At 33.3% G+C, this 24,303-nt stretch overlaps 3 non-coding genes across 3 annotated transcripts; 1 reads left to right on the top strand and 2 right to left on the bottom strand.

The window, feature by feature from the left end:
• Window positions 1-6,091: 6,091 nt before the first annotated feature.
• Trnam-cau (transfer RNA methionine (anticodon CAU)) lies at window positions 6,092-6,164 on the top strand. Its single transcript has one exon. It is a non-coding gene; the product is annotated as a tRNA-Met (tRNA).
• Window positions 6,165-7,894: 1,730 nt separating this feature from the next.
• Window positions 7,895-7,967, bottom strand: Trnam-cau (transfer RNA methionine (anticodon CAU)). The gene has a single exon. It is a non-coding gene; the product is annotated as a tRNA-Met (tRNA).
• Window positions 7,968-9,283: 1,316 nt separating this feature from the next.
• Trnam-cau (transfer RNA methionine (anticodon CAU)) lies at window positions 9,284-9,356 on the bottom strand. Its single transcript has one exon. It is a non-coding gene; the product is annotated as a tRNA-Met (tRNA).
• Between the last annotated feature and the right edge of the window lie 14,947 nt (window positions 9,357-24,303).

The raw sequence follows: 24,303 nt of genomic DNA, 5'->3' as shown, positions 1-24,303 counted from the left end.
AACGAAGAGATTCTGAGAAAGATGAATACAGAAATGGAAGTATTAAATACAATCAAAGCCATAAAATTGGAATATCTCTGACATGTTACACGTGGAGAAAGATACAACTTGCTCCAACTCAATATGCAAGGAAAGATTCAAGAAAAAAGAGGCAAAGGGAGACGCAGAATATTATCGTGGCTGCGCAACATGAGAGAATGGTACGGATGTACATCAAATTCTTTTCGTAGAAGTCATCCCTAAAGTCTGAATAGCTATGATAATGGCCGATCTTCGTCACGGAGATGCAACTTAAAGAAGAAGAAGATATAATTTAGGTCACTACGTATATAGGAGATACCATACATCGCATCGTGGGATAACTCAATCGGGTATACATCAGCCTTTATCTTTATAGCGATACGCTTTAATTACTATTTTTGCTAATTTTAATTTTAATATTTTTTCTCAAAACGAAATAATATGGGTCGTATAAATAATATTAATATTATAATAATCGTTAATATACAAACCAGATCCTAAGAAAGACATGGTTTTACGAAACGAAATGCATCCCCTAACCATATGTTTTTAGAGTGTTCAATTTAACAGACTGAAGTCCCCATAAATTAATTACCATATCAGACCATTATGTCAATAACTCACTTTGGGACATGCATTCGTTTTTAAAACTGCAGAAGTGTTTCTGTTTTTATACGCCAGATCTAAATAATTTATTGCCCATCTGGTCAGAGGGTTGAAACACAAACAGGTTAGCGTCTGTGGCTTTATTAAGGAGGGGGTATGATTTGAAATATTTAATTTTTTTTATTATTTCAAATAAAAGTGCATATTTTCAAGAATACTCTCTGAAAATTTCAAAATAATCGGAGTAAAATTACAAGAGATACAGGGTGTTGAATATTCCTACCTTCGACTCGCGTTGCCGCGGCTTCGCGCCAGCACGCTTGAGCGTAGTGAGAAACATTAAACAACGGTTCGCCTTTTCTTTTGTAGATGACTCCGCAATTCAAAAAACATATTTCAATGTTCATCACTTTACGATTTGGCAGACAAATAAAAAGATGAAGATGCAGTTGTCAAAACTTTAAACGTATTTTTCTCAAAACTGCTTTTTCAAAGGCGGTGGACATTGTAACTGAAAAACTACTTGACCGATCTACCTGAAATTTTGCATAGATTTTCTTTAGACATTTCGTGAGGTATCAACGTCGAGATATTTTTCGTTTTGTGCTTATTTTTTTGTGCAACAATATTAAATCTGTTGGTTTTAACAAAATGTTTATCAAAAATTTCGTATTTTTGATTTCTGAGTGATACCAAAAATTCAAAAATCATTAAAAATAAAAAAACTCGACGTTGTTACCTTGCGAAACTCATAAGCTAATTAAGTATTTTTGAATTTTTTGTTTCGTGTGATCCAGTGATGAGTTCTGATGTCCACCGCAAAATCCATTTTTTTTTATCTGCCTGCCAAAATTTGTCGCCAATGGCTTATTTTTCAATATTTTGGATTGAATTTTTTCTTAAATATTCTTTGAATTGTACTTAATATGTTTATTTAATTTAAAAATAAAATAATTCTACCATAGCTTCGAAAAAAATTCACAAAAATGTGCTTGATATGTTGATTTCAAACCATACCCTCCCCTTAACAGTCTCTTCACAGCATGTGAACCACGCGGACCCCCGACTCTCGCTCTCTTCCGAGACCTAAGCAGAACACCTTTTTGTTACCAAAATAAATAAATATTTTACTGTTCGTCGTTAACTTATTTTTATTATTTTTAATTAATTCCGTCAACTCGCACCTACCGGAATATATTTAAATAAATAGGACAATATTCTTATTTCTCTTTTCTCCGGACCTGCTTATTTTTCTTCAAGTGCCATCTTCGCGACGAATCATCGTAGTTATTCGGATTTTAGAGACGGGTGCTCTGAAAAGTTCATTTGATGTACATCCGTACCATTCCATCAGGTTGCGCAGCCACGATATTCTGCGTCTTCCTATGCCTCTTTTTCCTTGAATATTTCCTTGCACATTGAGTTGGAGCAAGTTGTATCTTTCTCCACGTGTAATATGTCAGAGATATTCCAATTTTCTGGCTATTATTGTATTTAATACTTCCATTTCTTTATTCATCTTTCTCAGAAAATCTTTGTTTGGGACGTGTTCTGCCCATTCTGTCCGGGCCTGCTTAATTTATAATTCAATGTCAGGTCGTGACACTTTGAATAATTTGCTGAATGTACAAGGTTACCATCGTTGCAATGCAACATAATTGTATTAATGTTTACAAACAGTAAATGCAATGCTTTTAATTACTCTCCTACCATGAAATGTTATTGGATTGACCTATATTTAAATTGTATTCAAATCAAGTTTACTATAATATTGATATAATAATAACACAGTTGGTGGTGGCTGCTAAAACAAACAGAATAAGCTACAAGAAGAGTAACTGGTCCAGGAAAATGATAGAGACACAGTAGAATACAAGAAATAATTACTAACTGTTATTCCGTTTTGTTTATGTTGATTTTGAGTCCCCAATTTTTGTATTCTTCGGTTAACTTTCAAATCATATAATCTATATCTTCTTCATGGTTAGCTATATTTAATCACTTGATCTTCTGCGAAGAAATTAATTTAATAATTTATACTTCTTGTACATAAATTATATTAGGTCTTCCCATTCGTGTGTATTTTCTCCTCCAGTTATTTCATGCTTCCTCAATATACATAGATTTTGAATAAGGTTGGGGACAAAGAACATCCTTATCTTTTGTGACAAAAAATGCAGCTGAAATTTGTCAATTTCAGACAATAAATTTCAAATTTTACCACCAAACACTACTTTTAGGGTGCAACCGATGGATATTAGAAAGGAACAGAATGGAAAGAGAGTCAGGTGGTGTAAATTTTGTGACAGTGAAAGAAATGATTGATATAATGACCGAAAATATAGTTAGCAGGTTGGGCTAGTATACACAACTATATCCGTGCAGTGATCAAGAAGACAGAAGAGGATGAAAGACAGCTGTACCGAGAAGACAGCTGAAGAACGACAAAGGTAAGAGGGAAAGATATTGTAAGTTGAATGTAGAGGGAATATGTTTTGTTAAGAACTGAATTAATGAGTCAGAGTGTGTGAGCCAGACTGTGTGCATTCTCTCCTACTTTTGGAGTTCAACTTATGGAAGGAGGAAATACGCGGCTGAGACTGATGCCGTTCTGGTAGCGATTAGGTGCTTCCGCGCCCTCCTTGGAACAGGATTCCTTCCAAAAACAAAAACAAAATTTAGTTAAACCGAAATTTATAATAATAGTAGAAGACAACAATAATCCAACCCTGATGAAGTTGAGTAAGATAAAGTTAAAATAAATAAAATAAACTCTAAATTCAAAAATGGGTATTCACAATTATAATAATAATAATTCAATATAAAATAAATAAATAAAAATAATAATTCAATAAATAATGCATTAGATTAAAAAAAAACTACCAACTCTTTTCTGAAAATAGAGGGACTGTCTTTATAACTTAGAAGGGAGTTGATAGTACCAAAAATATTTTAACAAATATATATTGTTTCTTTAAACTTGTTAAATGTAATTAATACATTATGGCAAATTATTAATTGTAAAAATAGATTTAGTAGTTTAGTAAAAAATGTAAAAATATAAAAAAAAATATCTGTAATCCCATCAGGAAAAAAACGACCTGGATTAGTTAAACCGAAATTATGGGACCAAAACACGGGAAACGGGAAAAAGTGATATACCTCCTTGCTGACAGTCTATGGATTAATTAAGGTAGTGTTTTGGAACTGATGTTGGTTTTACAGAGGCCATTCCGCTTTCGCAGCGCTGGATGACAAAGGATGAGGATCCGGTTTAGCAGATTTTTCGTTCCGCGTAGCCTCGGCGACATGAGGGCGTTTTAAAGTACCTCAGAAACTATCACCGGGACTACGAAGAATGAATCCAGCACTAAAGTCAGTTAGGCGGCGTCCTGGACTGAGGCATCTTTTTGAAAATTTCAGCTTTCCTCTGTGTAAACATAAAAAAAGTTTAATTTTGTAAGCAATTTTTAAGTTGTATCGAAAACGAAAATATTTTTGCTGAAAGCACCTAATTTTCATTTTAGTCGCTTCGTTCCGGGCCTAGAGTTTCAAACGTGACTGGCAGAGTTACAAGCAGCCATTTATAACCTGCTATCTATCTAAAATTCGCGTAGCGAGCCAACCTAAATGCTTTCAGCCCCTATTACCTGTTAACAGTACTCTTGACCACATTGTGGCCCTATACAATACAACTACTTAAACACAACAATGACTAGAATTTAAATTATCTCCCCAGCGCAACCCTCCCACAGATCCTGTATAATTTTACCATAAATTTTGTCACTCAACACCACTTTTATTTTCCGTACGCATTTGGTTTATAAAACAGTTCGGGGCTTTGTTTTTCCCGTTTCGGGATTCGCTAATTTGTCCAGATTATTATTTTATTTCTTGTGACAAGGAAATTAAATTAGGTAACCTGTGCTAGGATTTGAAAATTTTTTTGGTATTTTTATAGAAATCAGACCAGCACAGAATCGTATTACGGTAGTATTCAAAAGTAAGGAAGTGGGTAAAATGGAAGATATTAAAATATTTATGCAGGCGTTTTATCTAATTATATATCTGTTGCTTTTTGCACAGAGATGGCCTCTAAATACCCATTTGAGGCCACCAGAAGGGGAGGTTAGATATGTACCTAAGTTCAGTCTAGAACACGCTGGTTTTTCCCCTTCGAATAAAGCGTATACTATTATATACGAATCAAGTAGACGCTATTACTCTAATTATATTTTATATATTATAATTTTCTGACTTATAGTGTTGCAAAAAAATTTGAATTTGTGATAAACAAATTAAATAACTTTTTTCTACAGCCGTGTTAAAGATGCAATTTTTATCACTCCATAGGAGCGTTAAAAATGCTATTTTACAGCACTAGTGCTTTAAAATTTTTAAGGCACTGCAGTTAAAAGTGAATTGTCAAATTGTGAAACGTTAAAATATTTACATTTAATTTATTAATATTAATATTAATAAATAGTACAACTTGCGCAATTTGAAAAAGGTGGTTTAAAACGTTTTTTAAAATTTAATGTAAACTGTATTATTGTATTTTTAACACGTTTGTAGAAAAAACAAGTTTATGTAACGGTATAATATTTTCGCTAAGAATTTTTAGACATTCCCCTCGAGTGTAGACAAACAGTTCTACCTTTTACGGGTAATAGGTTTCATGGTTGCAGCAATTAACAAAAATATTGTATTTTATAAATTTATAACGTTTGTAGAAAAAATATTGTATGATATACGTGTTAAAAAGTACATTTTTAAGGCACTCATGTGAATTGCAAGTGTAAACTTTCACATGCGTGCCTTAAAATTGTACTTTTAACACTTATAATATCATAAATAACTATTTTGCCTCTGTTCCCACAACTTTTAAAACACACTTAACAATAACAACCATAACAATAAATAAAAATGACAACAATACTTTATTTAACCACAGGCGCCATATTGCATAGTTTTTGACATGTCATTGGAATGCCCAATCAGAGCGAACGTATAACGTATTTGCGCGTAGGGCTAACAATTTTTGATGAATTTCCTCACATTTACATTTACTCCCAATCCCAACATTTTTCCCTCCCCCAAAAACCAAATCTTCCAGAAAATTATATATAAATATCTCAGAAAAATCTACTCCGCATTTAAAATTCTGTAACTCTCAGTCTTTGTAGGTTTATGCACAATACGTTAGTAAACGACATAAAATTTTGACAACTATTTTATAGCATAAAAACTAACTAAAACGAATAAAATAATAAAATAATTTTCTAAAAAGAAATATACTGTAGAGCAGTGTTACATCCATTTTTATTTATTTCCAAAAATACAAAATATTTAGAGTAAATTATTCCAAAACCGCCAAGTAGTTTCAGAAAAATAAAAAATGTTAAATTCTATAAACTCCATTTAATGCCAGTTCGGCTCTGCAATTTTAACTGTGAACTTCCAAGCCTCGGTGGCGCAGTAGGCAGCGCGTAAGTCTCATAATCTTAAGGTCGTGAGTTCGATCCTCACCCGGGGCAACTTTTTTTTTATTATTTTGAGTCATTTTAAACATGCCACCGAACAAAATACATTCAAAAAACCCTGTAATAATATACCTACTGCATTGTGCATACATTTATGAAATACAGGGTGTCCAGAAACTCTACCGACAAACAAAGACAGGAGATTCTTCAGATAATGTTAAGACAATTTTGCTCAATTCGCCTAGTCCGAAAATGCTTCCTAAAGGAGCTAGAGCTCTTTGAAGATGATTTCTTGTAATTAGTTTTTTTTAAATACCCCCAGAACGCTTCAATTTAGAAAAACGAAGATCGGTACTACGGTATACGTATATTTATTTTCCAGAGATAAATCGATTCCATCCATTGCCAATTTCTAGTACCGATCATAGGCGTCCGTTTTGGATAGGGCAACGGTTATTTTATCACATAACTTTTTTGTCTTTAACTTTTAAGCATTTTTGACACTATATTATCGTACTAAAAGGTACTCTTGGTTTAAGTACACACGGTTTTCTAGAAAAATCGAATTGAAAATTAAAAAAAAAAGAAATTTTTTTTAAGAAAATTAAAAAAAAATAAAAAAAAACGGTGTTGTTTATTAACTTAAATCAAGAGTGACTTTTAGTACTAGAATACCTCATAAATTAATAATCTAGAGTCAAAAATGCTTAAAAAGAAAGACAAAAATGTTATGCGATAAAATATCCGTTGACCTACCCAAAACGGACGCATATGACCCTTACTAGAAATTAACAGTTAATGAAATCGATTCATCTGTGAAATATAAATAAACGTACCAGTTTTCAGATTTCTAAATAGTTTTTTTTTTAAATTATTTTTGGAAATTCAAAAAAAAAAAGTAAAATTTTCAAATCGATTTTTCTTGAAAACGAAGTATCCTATCGACCTAAAGCAAGAGTACCTTTTAGTTGTAGAATATCTCACAATTTAATAATCCAGAGTCAAAAATGCTTAAAAATTAGAGATAAAAAAATTATGCGATAAAATAATTGTTGCCCTACCCAAAACGGACGCCTATCACCGGTACTGGAAATTCGGAATGCATGGAGTCGATTTATCTCTGGAAGATAAATATGTGTACCAATTTTCGTTTTTTTCAATAGAAGCGTTCTGGAGTTATTTAAGAAAACCTTTAAGAAAATACGCCATCTTCAAAGAGCTCTAACTCCTTTAGGAAGCATTTTCGGACTAGGTGAATTGGGTTAAATTGTCTTAAAATTATCTGAGGAATCTTCTGTCTTTGTTTGTCGGTAGACTTTCTGGACACCCTGTATACGGTTATAAACCAACATCAATTTTTGAATAAGATTGTTACTCCAGGGATTGAGCAGTTGTTAGTTCTTCCGACATCAATATTCGCTCTCTTTTTTTTTCAAGGCGCGTTTTACATCAATGTTTCCTTGTTTGTAATTTAGTATTTGTTTGGTTAGCAAATGCTACCTTAAGTGAAATATAAAATTTAACGATGAATAAAAACAATGTCAGTACTTTTAAGAGACGATAAATTATACTGATACACTAATACTAATCCAACTCAAAGGCTGCAAGTATGTCCCAAATTTGTGAATCTCAAAATTTTAAAATGCCATTGGAATATCTCCTATATGGGGTAATAGGAAAATCAAGTACCTATGGTAACTTTTAAGTGATTTAAAGTGCAATATAATATTAAAAAATAATAATAACCAACTTAGATGTAAGAAAAAAACGCATGACAAAAAAGTTGCCCCGGGTGAGGATCGAACTCACGACCTTAAGATTATGAGACTTACGCGCTGCCTACTGCGCCACCGAGGCTTGGCACTTCAGAATTAAAATTCCAGAGCCGAACTGGCATTATTAAATTTAGATTATTTGGACGGGATTCTGCAGAAAGAAACCAAACTACAAATATGTATTTTTCCTATTAACAGTCTCATAGGTGGTAAAATACCTCGTGTAGATACTTGTGCAGAAAAGAACCAAATCACCTACGATATATATGTACGAGCGAAAGAACCAACCAACATTATCGTTGCAGCATGACATCGTTCTGCAGAACAGATCCATGTGGGTTGGTTCCTTTATTCAAATTCACTTAAGTTATTTTGCAGAAGGGAACCAAGCCACAAAAGTGGATTTTTTTAAATCAACTGTTTTCTTGAATTCACGGGATTTCCAGATTTTGATATCGAACCAATTTTTAAATCCCAGTAATTTCATATTAACATTCTTTTAGATTATACGCCTGATTAGGTAACTCAGGAATGGAAAATAAATGTTTGTTAACTTTGAATTCACTTAAGTTGTTGTCCAGAAGGGAACCAAGCCACAAAAGTGGATTTTTTTAAAACAACTGTTTTATTGAATCAAACAGTATGTTTTAAATCAAATCTAATGCATATATCGACGATTTTAATGTTAAACCATGATTATTTTTAATAGAGAATTAATTGTATCCTAAAGTTTTTGGCCAATATCTCAGTTTTAACAAAGTGTGGCTTGGATCCCTTCTGCAAAATCCCCTCCATTTAGGATATCTGATTAAATATTTTTTATTGTTATGAAACTATTTTCTTTTGGCATGGTTCACACGAAATATTTTTGATATTTGGGAATAAATCAAAATGGATGTAACCATGCTCTTCAATACATTTATTTTTAGAAAATTATTGAATTATTTTATTAGTTGTAATTTTATACTATACAGTAAGATTGTTACTTTGCAAAGTCGACGTCATTGTATTTGCAAAGAGACGCTAATTGTGACCGCAGACGTTAGGATACAATTAGCGTCTCTTTGCAAAGACAATGACGTCGACTTTGTAAAGTAACAAGACACTTACTCAACACACACATTACACATTACACCTGAGTTAGTGATAAGTTATACAATTACGTGGCTAAAGGTTCTAGTTCTAAACCAAGGCCAGAATCAGAGAAAAAAAAGATTCATATATCGTTTATCATGCATAACTATTAGGTAAACTGGGACATACAGAAGTATTAATAGGGGCTAGAGTTTTATGAGATACTACTACAATTTTTTGTAAGATTTGATTTTTTATATCTAACTTGTAGCCTAGTATTAACCTTTCAGACTTGTTAACCATAATATCATTCGATAAAAAAGTTGCCCCGGGTGAGGATCGAACTCACGACCTTAAGATTATGAGACTTACGCGCTGCCTACTGCGCCACCGAGGCTTGGAAGTTGACATGTTTATGACATTTGAACGAAAAACGCATATTATGAGTCATAGAAATGTCAACAATATGTTAATGATTTTCTTTTCTTTTTTATTAAAGACCAATAAGATGCTTAAGACCATTACAATCTGATCAAATAATGTGATCAATGAGCAACTTATTTCAAAAGATATTTATTTTAAAAAGATAACATAGTAATAGTGGACATTAACTTGTGGCATTTCAACATTGCTTAACTCTATGCTTGTGGAAAAATATTTCTATAAGATTAAAAAAAATCTGAAACAAAAGGATAGCTTGCTATAGAAATTTCTGGTACAACGTAATTCATGAGGTTTTGAAAAATTTAATTTTATTTAACAGTTCTTTGGTAGTGAAATTTAATAAAAAATTTTCCTCTTGGTAAAAGGTATATTAGTTTAAAAAGCCCTAAAGGGCTACAAATATACAAAACGTTTTCGCTCTGTAACAAGACATCATCAGTGTTACAAGAACATGGTGAGCCAACCAAAAAATACAAGGTCAAAGCCTTTCAAAAAACAGACAAAAGTCTAATATCAATAAATACATCGAAAAATCCAAAGGATGGATAAAATTCTTAAGGATACGGCCCTAGAGCAACATATGACACCCACATGTGGTAAGTGGGTCAAAAGGTAACTAGATCATTATGTTATAAGAGGTGGCAGGTTGCCTGCCATCACCATGTTCTTGTAACACTGGGCTCACCATGTTCTTGTAACACTGATGATGCTCTTGTTACAGAGCGAAAACGTTTTGTATATGTTTGTAGCCCTTTAGGGCTTTTTAAACTAATAAACATTTTACCAAGAGGAAAATTTTTTATTAAATTTCACTTGTAATTAATGGTATACCGCCAACTGCAGGAAGTTCTTCCTTGTGGGGTTCTTTGGTGTTTAGTTATAACTGATCACTTATCAATAATTCGTCTTTTAACTTACGAAATCATACTTACTTATACCAAAGCAAACTTACCTCCAAGAGCTTACCCTAAAATGTGTCCTTGTTTTATACAGTATGTCCCTGTAAGTTGTATCCATATGGAAAACTTTTTTATTATTAATTTTACGAAAAAAAGTTATTCTTTATAAAAAGCTCTGCATGGTCCAAAACCTAAGATTTAACCATCAAATATCAAATTTTTTGAATATTATACGAGGTATGTCAAGAAGTTTGAATTTCACTCAAGAGTAAAGTAGCTTTATTTTTCGTAATATAGGAAATTGCTATTATGAAAAGTTGTTTGGAATTAAAAACTATATTCTAAGATGCAATTACATCCTTCTAATTGAAATTTTTTTTTTGAGAAATTATGGATAACTATCATTATTTTTTCAGTTATTTCAATTCTGATAACTCTTTTATTATTAATTTTACGAAAAAAAGTGATTCTTAATAAAAAGTTTTGGATAATCTAAAACTTAAAATACAACCATCTTATATCAAATTTTATCAATTTTATACGAGGTATGTCAAAAAAGATAAATTTAGATCAAAAGTAAAGTACCTTTATACATAGTTCAGAATATTTCAATTAGAAGGATGTAATTACATACTGAAACATAGTTTTTAATTTTAAATAACTTTTCATAATAACAATTTTCGATATTGTGAAAAATAAACGTATTTTACTCTTAAGCAAAATTCATATTTTTTGACATACCTCGTATACAATTGATAAAATTTGACAAAAGATGGTTGTATTTTAGATTTTAGGCCATGCAGAACTTTTTATTAAGAATCACTTTTTTTCGTAAAATTAATAATAAAAGAGTTATCTGAATTAAAATAACTGAAAATATTGTTAGTTATCCATAATTAAAAAAAAAAAAAAAAAAATTCAATTAGAAGGATATAATTGCATACTAGAATACAGTTTTTAATTCCAAACAACTTTTCATAATAGCAATTTTCAATATTGTGAAAAATAAAGCTACTTTACTCTTGAGTGAAATTCAAGCTTTTTGACATACCTCGTATAATATTTAAAAAATTTGATATTTGATGGTCAAATCTTAGGTTTTCGACCTTGCAGAGCTTTTTATAAAGAATAACTTTTTTTCGTAAAATTAATAATAAAAAAGTTTTCCATATGGATACAACTTACAGGGACATACTGTATATTAACTATCCCAACTAGTTAAAATAGATACAACTAACTCTCTAACTTAGACACAATAGTTTGCTATGCGTTTGTATTAACATTTTATTAAACTAACTTAAATGGATTGGTTCTTAATTATTTTTTATTTAATATTATCAAGGAGCTGGAAAGCCTTGATGTTTACAAGTGTTAAATTGAGTCGCTGTTCATGGTTTCATGGTTACCTGATTTCTTCGCTTTACTTGGTGGTCTTATAATTCGCATATAGACTTAGAACAACGCTTCCCAGTATTCTACGTCCATATTGATCTCAATATTAAGTCATTAGATCTTTTTCTTCTTCCATCTTGTATGTAGACTTTAAAGCCTGTTTCTTCTTCATTAGATCAATTTCAACACTATAGAACACACGGCCGTAATAAACGCAATGCAAAATTGTAGAATAGACAGCAGATATAATAACTTAATAAAATAAACTATGAACCAAGCTACAGCTACATACTACCTAAATGAAAATGAATACACGAACTCTGTACCATTAAACAGGGGAGTCAAACAGGGAGACACTCTATCACCCAAACTGTTCACCTTAGTTTTGGAGGACATGTTTAAAAATATAAATTGGAAATATAAGGGAATACACATCAATGGCCGCTACCTCAGTAATGTACGATTTGCGGATGACATATATAATCCTGATAGCTACTGACCTACAAGAACTGCAAACGATGCTTTCAGAACTACACACAGAATCTTCTAAAATAGGACTGAAAATGAATTTAAACAAAACAACGGAAGAAATAAGAAGAAGAAGAAAATTGGCATGGTAGCATTCGGCAAACTGAACTATATATTCAGAAATCAGCAAATTCAACTACATCTTAGATCTAAAGTTTTTGATGCATGCATTATTCCGATATTAACATATGGAGCACAAACATGGACAATCAAAAAAAGAATATAAACATACTCAGAGTCACTCAACATGCGATGGAAAGAGCAATGCTTGCTTGGCATATCACTTAAGGACAGGAAAACAAACTCATGGATAAGACATAAAACCAAAGTCATCGATGTGGTACAAAAATCATTAAAATTGAAATGGGAATACGCTGGATATGTAGCTAGGAGCAATCTAAACAAATGGCACAGAACAATTCTAATCTGGAGACCATACCAACACAAAAGACCCAGAGGCAGACCTCCTATGAGCTGGACAGATGATCTGAAACGAACTGCCGCGAAAAATTTTCTACAAGTAGCGTACAACAAAAAACAATGGAAAGGAAGACTTGAAGAGGCTTATGTTCAGATGTGGACGTGAATTGCTAGACGAAGAAGAAGAAGAAGAAGAAGAAGAAGAAGAAGAAGAAGGTCAATTTGTATAATATTATATAAAAAATTTTTGTTGGGTTTTGTTCGTTCGATTTCCTTTTAGGAGCCATTTTTTGCTTTTTTTATCAGGCGTGAAAATTCTCCTTCTTTTCCGTCTTCAATTCTTCTCATTCTTGAGTTTTTTTTTAATTGCAACTTTATCCGGGCTACACGATCTTAAAAACTTGTGTCCCCAAATGGAAAATGATTCTAAGTCTATAGAATTAGTGTCCTAAATTTATGTTTTAAAAACTAATTCGGATCTGGAAGCTAATATGTCTTATACAATTTTTAATTTGTAGCTAATTTACAACCATGAACCAAATGAAATATTTTATTCACCTGCCCGATTTTGTAAACTACCATTTACAATATTCAAGGTGTTATTTATTTACGATTAATGGAGACTACTTCAATTTTTTATTGGACCCGTTTTCACCGTTGACCTTTAAAATTGTCAAATAATCAACTCATTCCAAAAACCTCTAACTAATAGTCCATTTACACGATATAATATATTACTGAATATGCCCTGGGACCTCGTGCGGTAAGTACAGAGTTGGACTATTTTTGAATAAAATCGTATTCGACGGCGAAAGTGCAGTACCTCGTATGTGATATTTTTTCGGTTTTAGGTTTTATACATGAATAGTTAGGGTTTTGCTCGCGCCATCTATTAAAAACGTTTAAAAAATTCCACATAACTTCGTTACAGGTTTCTAGAGGCAAATTCATTACCTCGGATAATTGTTGTTGTCTTTTTGAATGCAGTACCTTGTATCCGTCAGTCGCCATTGTTTTCTGCCATAAGAAGTCCTTCTTTGGCTTTGCCATTACCTTTTTTACGTTAATGAGGTAAGTAAATATTTAATAATTATTAATGCTGTTATAAATTTATCCTAATATTGTATTTCATCGAAAAAATAATTTGATTTTTTTAAAAGTCGTTGCGATTTTACTAAAATAAGGTTTGTAAGTCCAAATAATTATACGAGGTCCTGCAATATTGTGTCTACAATATTGTTACCATACGAGGTAATGCATTACTTTGTAGATACTTTGTACAAGCTTTTTACATCCAAGTTAATTTGTTAAACACATAAAAGTACTTGTACACTGGAGACTAAGTTTGTTGAGACTGTGATATACAAGAAAAACAGAAAAAATAATTCTGTAAATTTAACGCTTATCCAACAAAGACAATAATAATTACTATACTCGATAGAACTCATTTCTCTCGCATGGCACGCTCATGCCTATAAACTATTCATCGATATATTTGTAGAAATGTATCTCCTTTTTAGGAGTCATAGTGGCAATGCTATCACGAACGAAAAAAATTCTAGAGAATCCCAAAGAAATTACTGAAGCTAAAGGCACTTCTAGTCAAAGCGATACCTTAGATTATTATACAATAGTAGATTTAGAAAACGCTGTAATTGTTTTTCAAGACGACTTAAATCCTGCTTTAAATAAAACAGTTGTTGATGCCCTTAACGAAGTTTTAAGCCAGCATGAAAACGACGTAGGTCCAGTTTTTAATGACTTAGCAGGTATTTGCACTAACATTATTTCTTTCGCTTTGACTAATTTTTTTATGCTCGTATTTTTTATTTAGAAGACAACCAAAATGAAATTCCAAACGTGTGGAACCTATTTGAGGATTTGGATCAATTATTTCCAACTAATGATGCCACAAATTCAACTTCTACTAATGTTGACTTAAGACCGCAATACTACAAAACTATTATTCACACTGTAGAGGAAGAAGTATACGTACCAGATAAGAACTACCAGAAAGCCATTAGTGACGATAGTGAAGTGGAGGAGGATACGCAGTCAAATAAAGAAAATTTTGAAGAATACATACCAGACTCAAACCCAGAGAGTGAAGAAGAAAGCGATAATGAAGATATGCAACCGAACAATACAAATATGGAACTTGATATAACCGAAGCCGACAACAATATTGAAGAAAACTTACAAAAACGGAAGCGAAAGAAAACCAATCAACGACAGCTCAATAAAAAATTAAGGATGGAAGGACAAGATTATTTAGGATTCAGAAAACCAAGAAATCAAAATAAAACATTTAATGAAAAAATGAGAACAAAACGTCGCCTAAAACCGCGATGCGATTGTGGAGATGAGAAGGGAGCCAGTCGAAAGTGTAAATTAATTGACGAAAATGACCGTGCAGGAATATTTAACAATTTTTGGTCGAAAATGACATGGGATCAAAGAAAGGTTTTTGTGTGTAATACGGTTACTTTGGAAACGTCAAGAAATAAAACACCGGATTCAAGAAGGACAACGACGCTAAAATACAACTTAAAGGTAAATCACCGGTTCATTCCGGTTTGCAAAAAATGTATCTGAACACAACAGGTCTTGGTGAATGGTCGGTACGAAACTGGTTGTTAAAAAGTAGTGACGGCATTGTTGAAAGGCAAGAGATTGTTGTGCAGAGCAGAAAGAAAAGAGAAAATAATCACACAGAAGCTTCCGAATACCTAAAAGAATTTTTGCAATCCCTTAATAAGTTACCTGCGCACTACTGTCGTAGGGAAACTTCAAAACAGTATTTAGAACAGCAGTTTCAGTCTATAGCTCAATTATACCGGGAGTATAAAAAGCAGTGCAATATCAATGACAAAATGTGCTTGTCGATAACTAAATTAACGGCGGTTGTAAATGAGTTGAACATTGGAATATTTACACCACGAAAGGACAGATGTGACCAGTGCTACAAATATTAAAATGGAAATTTAGAGGAAGAGTTATTTTTCAAGCATCGCGAAGAAAAAGACAGGGCCAGAAAAGAGAAGGAATCTGACAAGAATAGGGCAATTTTAGGAGAATGTCATACACTTACAATGGACCTTCAAGCCGTTAAGCTTTGTCCTCAGTTAAACGCTAGTTCACTATATTACAAAGTTAAGCTTTGCTGCCACAATTTCACCATCTACGACGTAAAAACCAACTTGGGAACTTGTTATTGGTTTGATGAGACCAAAACAGATCTTCACGCCTCGACATACGCCTCGTGTGTAGTCGATTATCTCAAAGATAATTTTTTGGATAAAGGTGACAAAAGAGAAGTTATCATATTCTCAGATGGCTGCACAGCCCAGAATCGCAACTCCATAATGTCTAACGCGCTACTTCATTTGTCTGAAATGTACAGTGTAAAAATCACACAAAAATATCTGGCCAAGGGCCATACAAAAATGGTGTGAGATAGTGTGCACGCCTGCATTAAAACATCATTAAAAAATAAAGACATTTATCTTCCAAGCGATTACGCTCGAATCACAAAGGAAGCTAAAAAGAAAAACCCCTATATTGTTAAAACACCAGACTTTGATTTTTTCACCAATTTTAGTTACAAGCCATTAATGAAGTATGATTCCATAAGGCCTATAAAAGTATTATCAGATCCAGTCGTGACAAACCTAAGAGTACGGGAATACTTGCCAAAGGGATAAATCAATTTCAAGATCAATTTCAATGATGAATTTCAAGTACTTCCTCGACGACCAAAAGCGATAAGTTTAGCTGGAGTTGAGTTTCCGCGGTTATACAAGAGACTACAAAAAATAAAAAAAAAGTTTGATCATCTTAATGAAATAAAGCCGGTTATTCCCAAAGATTGTTGGGCGTATTATGAAAGCTTGCAATACGAATAGTAGGAGTTTTCTACACAAAATGAATTTTTTATGTTTTTCATAAGTTTTTTCAACCTACCTAATAAAAAATAAGGTTTGTTTTGTTTTTTACCATTTTTGATAATAAATGTTATTACAAGTTTATTCAACATACCTAATATTAAAAAAAAGATTTTGTTATAATGTTTAAAATAATGTTTTGTTTTTTAAATGAGTTACGATTTTTGATAATAAAATGTTATTAAAGTTACTCTTTTTGTGCCTTTTTTTTTTCTACTCTCATGTGTCAACTTTAGCTGTGCAGTACCTCGTATAGGTTTACCGTTTTAATGCAATACCTCGGATCAAGCAGACGTGGGTTATGGATGTTAAAAGATAATAAATTTATATTAAAATAGGTTAATAAATCATTTTTTAAGGTCTGCTTACAAATTAAGCGCAATGTGCGAGAAAATGTAGTTTTTCGCGATTTCTGTAAAATTGACCAAAATAATGATACGAGGTACTGCACTTTGGCCGTCGGTATGTTTTATATGTAGGTGTTATCCAGTTTACCATCAATAAAAGGTTAAATATCCACCTTTAGATTTTCGTGACGAACAACGTACCGTAAAATGGGGTTACTTTGACCGCTGGGGTGAATTTTACCGAAAACATAGAAAAATCTCTATTGTGATATACTTCAGCCACCCTGTATAATTTTTAAAATTATTTTTAACGATTCAAATTTATAAATATCTTAGAATTCATTTTTAAATAAAAAAAAAAGAATTTTTATTCCAAGGGTTGTTAAATCCACCGATATAACGAATTAAGGAAAAATGGTTTAAAAAACGGTCAAATTAACCCCACCTAAAAGAAAAATAAGTTTAACAGGCAAAAAGCATATACGGTCAAAGATGGGGTGACTAAAGGCATTTTTTATTTTTTTTTCCAAGTCATGATTATTTTGTTGTAATTAAAATCTAAGCTACTGAAAGTAGACGCCTAAATCCATAACATATTTGCATATAGAAAAATGTAGCAAAATTTAAAATATGACTTTTATAGGATTAAAGTACAAAATCGGTCAAAGTCACCCCATTTTACGGTAGGCTATCCGTCGAGCTGTCGGTTTTTCAATAGATTTCAAAGAAAGGACCAGGCAACACTCCTTATGGAAAAGTGGTCCCGGTCAAATTAGATGAAAGTTTGGTCAATGATACTTCTTGATGTATAGATTAAAAAAGTCCATGGCACCTGGGTCTGAATAACTACTATTCTCGAGTTACAGCCTTCTGAAGTTATTGGATTCGGGTGCTCGGTTTACGTTAAGTGCACTAATTTACGGTCAAGTGAACGAAAATATTTATTATTAGAAGAAGAGAAACTCATGTTCTTCATACTTACTTGCGTGTTGTATATGAATTCGTGGTCAAAAATAGTTGGATCGTATTTTAGTCTTCAAAAAACCTCCGAAAAGTCTTCAGAAAACAAAAGAAGTGCGGTATAAAAGGTGCTGCTAGATCGATATAAGTATTATCATGTTTTCATGAATGCTTCTCAGTTATGGAATACCAGCAAAACTACAGTTCCGCCTTATCTTTAGAAAACTACTGAACAGTGGCGGATCTAGGGGGATGGGGGGTAATTCCACTCGTAACATGTTCCAGAATAATTAAAGAAAAAATTGTTGAAACATAAAAAATACATTAGTTGACATGAAACTTGTCCCGCATATCAGATATAAGACAGTTAGAGAACATGGACTTGATTTCAATACAAAAAAAACAAAGTAATTGGTAGTTTGTAAATGCTAAGTATTAATTACAATTGTCTATGGAAAAAACGGGTTTAAATCATCTTCGACTATTCGTATGTTAACATTTTGCTGATTTCGGTTAGATGCATCATACGTCGTGTTAACTAACGATCTATCAGGATACTTAACATTGGGTTGATGTCTTGCAAAGCCTAAAAACTATATAAGACACTGGTGATATGAGCACAAGTACCTACAGTTCTCGCACCAGATTGACAGGTACAGTAGTACCCGTTAATCGGTTCTTCTACAGGCTCATCTTCATCATTATCTTCATCAACCCTATAGGAAATGAATACTTGGTGTTTTGTAGCTTGCCGAAACCTAGAAAATAGTCGAACTCTTATGAATCTCGGTTTATCCATATTCTCATCAATTTGAAACTCTTCGTCATTTTCTCTTATTATTTTATCTTGTATGTAAGATGGTACCAGTTTAATTTGATATATCCCAATCGTAAGGTCTTTTAGGTAGTCTAAGTCGAAAACAGGAAAGTTAGCAAAATCATGATTATGAAGCCTTCTCCATTGACCATTTCTTCAATATGATTATACCTAAGTATGAATATTATAGTTGTTATAAAAATAACCCTACAAAATTATTCTCCATAATATTTTGTATTAAAAAGCTCATCATCATTGGCTGTAGAACCTCTGGTGGACCTCGGTCTGTTCGAGAATCAGCTTCCATTCCATTCTATCCTCCGCTTTGGTTTTCCAATTTCGTACTCGTTAACACCCGTAACTCATCTTCTCTGGTCCTTAAATCGTACTCTGGGCCATGGGCGCCCATGCCCATGGGCAGGGGGGCCGTAACCCCCCTGGCTTTTCGGGTGCTTTGAATTATATTGGTTATTCAATGTATACAAAATATAATGTGCAACATCTTCACGTTTGCCACCCCCCTAAAAATTTTTATATGGGCGCCCGTGCTCTGGGCTTACGTCTTTTCGTCACACTATCCGCTCTTTGGTTATAAATGTGTTTTGATGGCTCCATCTCGTTCATCTTCGTTAAATAAAGTTATTTCATTAATCCTGGAACATGTTACCGGTGGAATTACCCCTATCCCTCCTAGATCCGCCACTGTTCAGTAGTTTTCTAAAGATAAAGCCGAACTGCAGTTTTGCTGGTATTGCATAACTGAGAAGCATTCATGAAATCATGATAATGCTTATATCGATCTAGCAGCACATTTTATACCGCACTTCTTTATTTTTCTGAAGACTTTTCGGAATAATACCTACTAGATAAATAAATCTACGCCAAAAAATCATAATTTAAAAATAAAAATCGGACCTAATTTGGGATTTCTCTCTAAAATCCCCATTCTTGAGAAAATAAATGTACAGTAGAGCGTCGATTATCCGAACGTCGGTCAACCGAACGACCGCTTATTCGAACTATCGACTCCCGCGTCCCGCACTCGAATACCGAGCAAGCGTTAGTAATTGACGCTTAAAATATCTTCAACTTTCTTCAATATTGTATCCAAAAATAATTATGTTGTTGCAAAGACTGCACTTTTTTGTTTAGTTGCTGGTTGTCATTATCAAAATATAAATAAATATGTAGGTATATAAATATGGCTTTTATTCACTTGTGGATAAATATGTATGACTATAAATATGTATCAATATATTGTAGTTCGATTATCCGAACAAATCGGTTTTCCGAACACCTATGTCCTCCAATTAGTTCGGATAATCGACGCTCTACTGTATTTCAACCTAATCCAAATGTATAATTACAATATGATTATAATAAAAACTACTTACCAAATTAGAATGAGTTTTCCTTGTCCAAAATAGTCCAAAAGTCCAAAAATATAGGTATATGAAAACTATTTAAAAAGGCAGTATAACTATTAACTAACTTTTGTTTGTTGTTTCTTTTCACACAAATTTGAAAACGCAACAACCATAAATAATCTAACTACAGCTGTGCGACAGCCGCCATATTGAATAATTTTTGACATGTCATTTGAACATCCAATCAGAACAAAGTTATAATGCGCATGCGCCGGGATCATAGGTTTTAACATATAAAAATTCACCCTCATATCGCCGGTAAAGAAGTATAACTTCAATAAATAAAAAATATCACGACAGTATCCAAGAGTCACGATAGTAGCAAAAGATTAAAACAGTTGCATCCTTTATCAACGGATCTGTTGTATATGGGTAGTAAAAACATAATTTAGGTAGCCAACACTCTGACTTCTACTTTTTCTTCTTAACCCGCGAGTAGTCGCGCGGTGAGATAGAATCTCAATTTTTATCCTTTTTCGCGATAACTTGATGAAAAATTTTGCAATTTTGAAAAAATTTCGTAAGTGCCTCGAGGAAGGGTGTAGTAATGTGTAGGAATTGTTTTTTCTTCTTTTTCTTTTTGTGGTATTTATGGCTTTGGGGAGAGCCAATTAGCTTTAACCCGCGAGTAGTCGCGCCGTTAGATAGAATCTCACATTTCATCCTTTTTCGTAATACAGTAAAACCTTTCAGTAACGGCCACTAAAAATGAAAGAACTATTGGCCAATATAGAAAGATGGCCGCTATTGCCAGTTTTTGTAGTCTACATATAATTGGTTTGGGAAATTTTTAAACTGGCCGTTATGACAGGTGGTCGATGTTGGCAGGTGGTCTTTAACACAGGTTTTACTGTACAGTAAAATTTGTCAGTAACGGCCACTAAAAATGAAAGAACTATTGGCCGATATAAAAAGGTGGATGGTATTGCCAGTTTCTGTAGTCTACATAATATAAAATTGGGAAATTTTTAAACTGGCCGTCAGGACAGGTAGCCGATGTTGGCAGGTGGCCGTTAACACAGGTTTTTTTAATAAAATTGTTAGAAATATATATTTTCAATATAAAAAGTAGATAAAAATAATACAAAATAAAAATTTGTCTTAAATTCGTATTTTGAGATAGAATCTCACACGCGACTATCGACGTTACAGAAGTGAGCGCGACTACTCCCGGGTTAATTTAGATGAAACTCGCTAATCTCTGTTTCTTGGCCGTATAAGATCTTTGTATGTACCATACATTTTTTTCAATCAACTCTAAGTCCTGGTGACCTCAACAAAGGCTAACAGTTTCCTTATTGGTTTTAGGATCTCTTCTGGTTCAACCTTCAGCTAACAGTGAATTTCTGCCTAATATCGCTTAGCACATTGCAATGGCATAGGATGTGTATCACAGTCTATTCTTCATTTTCCGATCTTCTGTATCATGGTTTATTCACCTTACCGAGTTTGTCTGGGTGATACAATCGTGAAGTGGTGCAACAAATGAATAGTCAAATTCAATGATTCCTCTAAAACCCAAATTATATCATTCAGACGTCCTCGTAGTATTCGATTCAAAGATGTAAGAAATCATATATTGATCCTTGTAGAGAGGCTTGAATTCAGCTTCTCAGTGTCCGATTTAGGAGTTCATTTTTGCAGAACTCCCAACTGGAACATCGACGTCAGAAAAACTTTAGACAGGGCATGAAGAAGAGCAAATCTTCTGGGTATATCGTCTGCAAAATTTGAAAACACTGTATCTAAACTTTCCTGCAAACCTACAAAAATAATTAGGTCCGTTATCGAATAGAGGACGCGTAACTAGGTATCACTAAGCATACGCCAAAATAACACCATTCTTGTTCTCCTTTTTCTTCTTCTTCTTCTTCTTCTTCTTCTTCTTATTCTTCTTTTTTAGGTGCCGTGTCTGTATTCAGACGTTGGCCGTCATCAGGCTTAAAATTTCTTGAAATTTATCTCTATCGGCTGCTGCTCGAAATAAATATTCTACTGTGCAGCCACACCATAGTCTAATATTACGCAGCCATGAAAGTTTCTTTCGACCAATCCATCTCTTTCTCTCCACTTTTCCTTGTATTATAAGGCGAAGCAGATGGTATTTAGGTCCCCTAATTATATGGCCGAAGTATTCTGTTTTTCTCCTCTTTATGATGCTTATGATCAAACGTTCTGAATTCAACATTTGAAGAACATCTTCATTGGAAGTGTGCGAAACCCACGATATCTTTAGGATTCGTCGATAGCACCACAATTCGAATACTTCTATTTTGTTTAGCATTGTGGTTTTTAACTTCCATGTCTCACAACCATACAATAAGATAGACCAATAACATTTCAGCACCTTCTTTCGAATATTCACCGACAGGTTTCTGTTACATAAAACTGGTTTCCAGGTCATAAAAGCCTTCCGTGATATTTCAATCCTAGTTTTTATCGCTTTATCAGTCACAATTTACATTTAACCAACTGCAAAGGTACTTGAAATGATTTACCCGTTCTAACTCCTCTCCATCAAGAGAAAACTGACCTTGATCTATATTAATCTTTCCAACTGCCATCCACTTTGTTTTTGAAATGTTGATTTTAAGGCCTCTCCGATAACTTGCTTCACTGACTAGATTTAGTAGTGTCTGAAGATCTTGTAAATTTTCATCAAGAATGGCTGTATAGTCAGCGTATCTAATATTGTTGATTACTTCTCCGCCTAGCCTAACTCCCTCTTGTCTGTCATCCAAAGCCTCCCTAAAGATTTCTTCAGAGTACAGATTAAAAAGGGTGGGTGATAAAACACAACCTTGTCGTACTCCACGTTTTATCGGCAGTTTTTCAGTACGACTGTCTCCAATTTGGATAGAGGCTACTTGATTGTAATATAAGTATTTCAGCAGTCTTATATCGTAGTGGTCAAGTCCTGCTGCCGAAAAACTGTATCATGTTGTACTCGGTCGAATGCCTTCTCGAAGTCGATGAAACAAACAAACGTCCTTTTGGAATTCACAACTTTTTTGTAATAGAACACACATACAAAATAGTGCTTCTCTGGTTCCTAGACCATTTCCAAATCCAAATTGCTTATTACCGATTCTAGTTTCGCACAGAAGGAATACTCGGTTTTGTATAATACGCAAAAGTTTCTTAAGTGTGTGACTCATCAAACTGATTAGTCTAAAATCGCTGCATTTGGCGGGCCTGCTTTTTTTTGGTAATGTTATAAACAGTGACGCCAACCAATCATCTGGTATTTTTCCTTCGTTGTAAATTTTGTTAAAGAAAGTAGTCAAGTAGGTAATGTTTTCCTCATCTAAAAGTTTAAGTAGCTCAACAGGGATTTGATTTGGTCCAGGTGCTTTATTGTTTTTTGCTTGTTGTATTGCTTTTATGACTTCTGACTTCAGTATACTGGGACCTCTGTTATTTGGAGCATTTTCTCGAGAAACATCGTCAAAAAGGTCACTGATGTGTCTCTCCCATTCTTTGCACTGTTGGTCGTGATCACAAATTTTTTCGTCTGCGGTTTTAAGTACGAAAGCATTTTTCTCTTTTCTAATTCCGGAGGTATATTTAAGTTTCTTGTGGAGGTTGAAACTGTCATGCTTTTTTTGGAGGTCTTCTATTTCTTTACATGAATTCTCGGGCCAGGATTCTTTGGCCTGTTTAGTTTTTCTTTTTATGAGTTTGTTGATTTCACGGTATTTGATAATATTTCTATTTTTGTATTTTCGTCAAACTTCCATCAGGTCTAGAATTTCTTGGTTCATCCAGTCATTTTTTGCCATTCTTGTTCATCATTACCATTCAACCCAAATCTATCCACTGCTGGATATAGCTCTTCCTCAGTATTTTATATGTATTTCTGTTTTGTCCTGCTTGCATCCAATTTTTGTCGATACGTTTTATGTCATCAGACCATCTTGTTCCGGCGGACGACCTCTACTTCGCTATGCTTCTCGTCTTGGTCTCGAGTGTAATAGTTGCTATGTCCATCTGTTATCCGACATTTTAGTTATGCGTCCAGCCCAGATCCACTTTAGGTTCATAATTCTTTCTATGACATCTGTCACTCCTGTTATTTGTCTGATTTCTTTGTTCATAATTCGAACCCTACGATAAATGCCTAACATTGAGCGTTCCATGTCTCTTTGGGTAACACAAATTTTATT

This window comes from Diabrotica virgifera, chromosome 6 (genome assembly GCF_917563875.1).
Source record: "Diabrotica virgifera virgifera chromosome 6, PGI_DIABVI_V3a".
Classification (NCBI taxonomy): domain Eukaryota; kingdom Metazoa; phylum Arthropoda; class Insecta; order Coleoptera; family Chrysomelidae; genus Diabrotica; species Diabrotica virgifera.
This window is presented reverse-complemented; position numbering and strand designations above follow the sequence as displayed.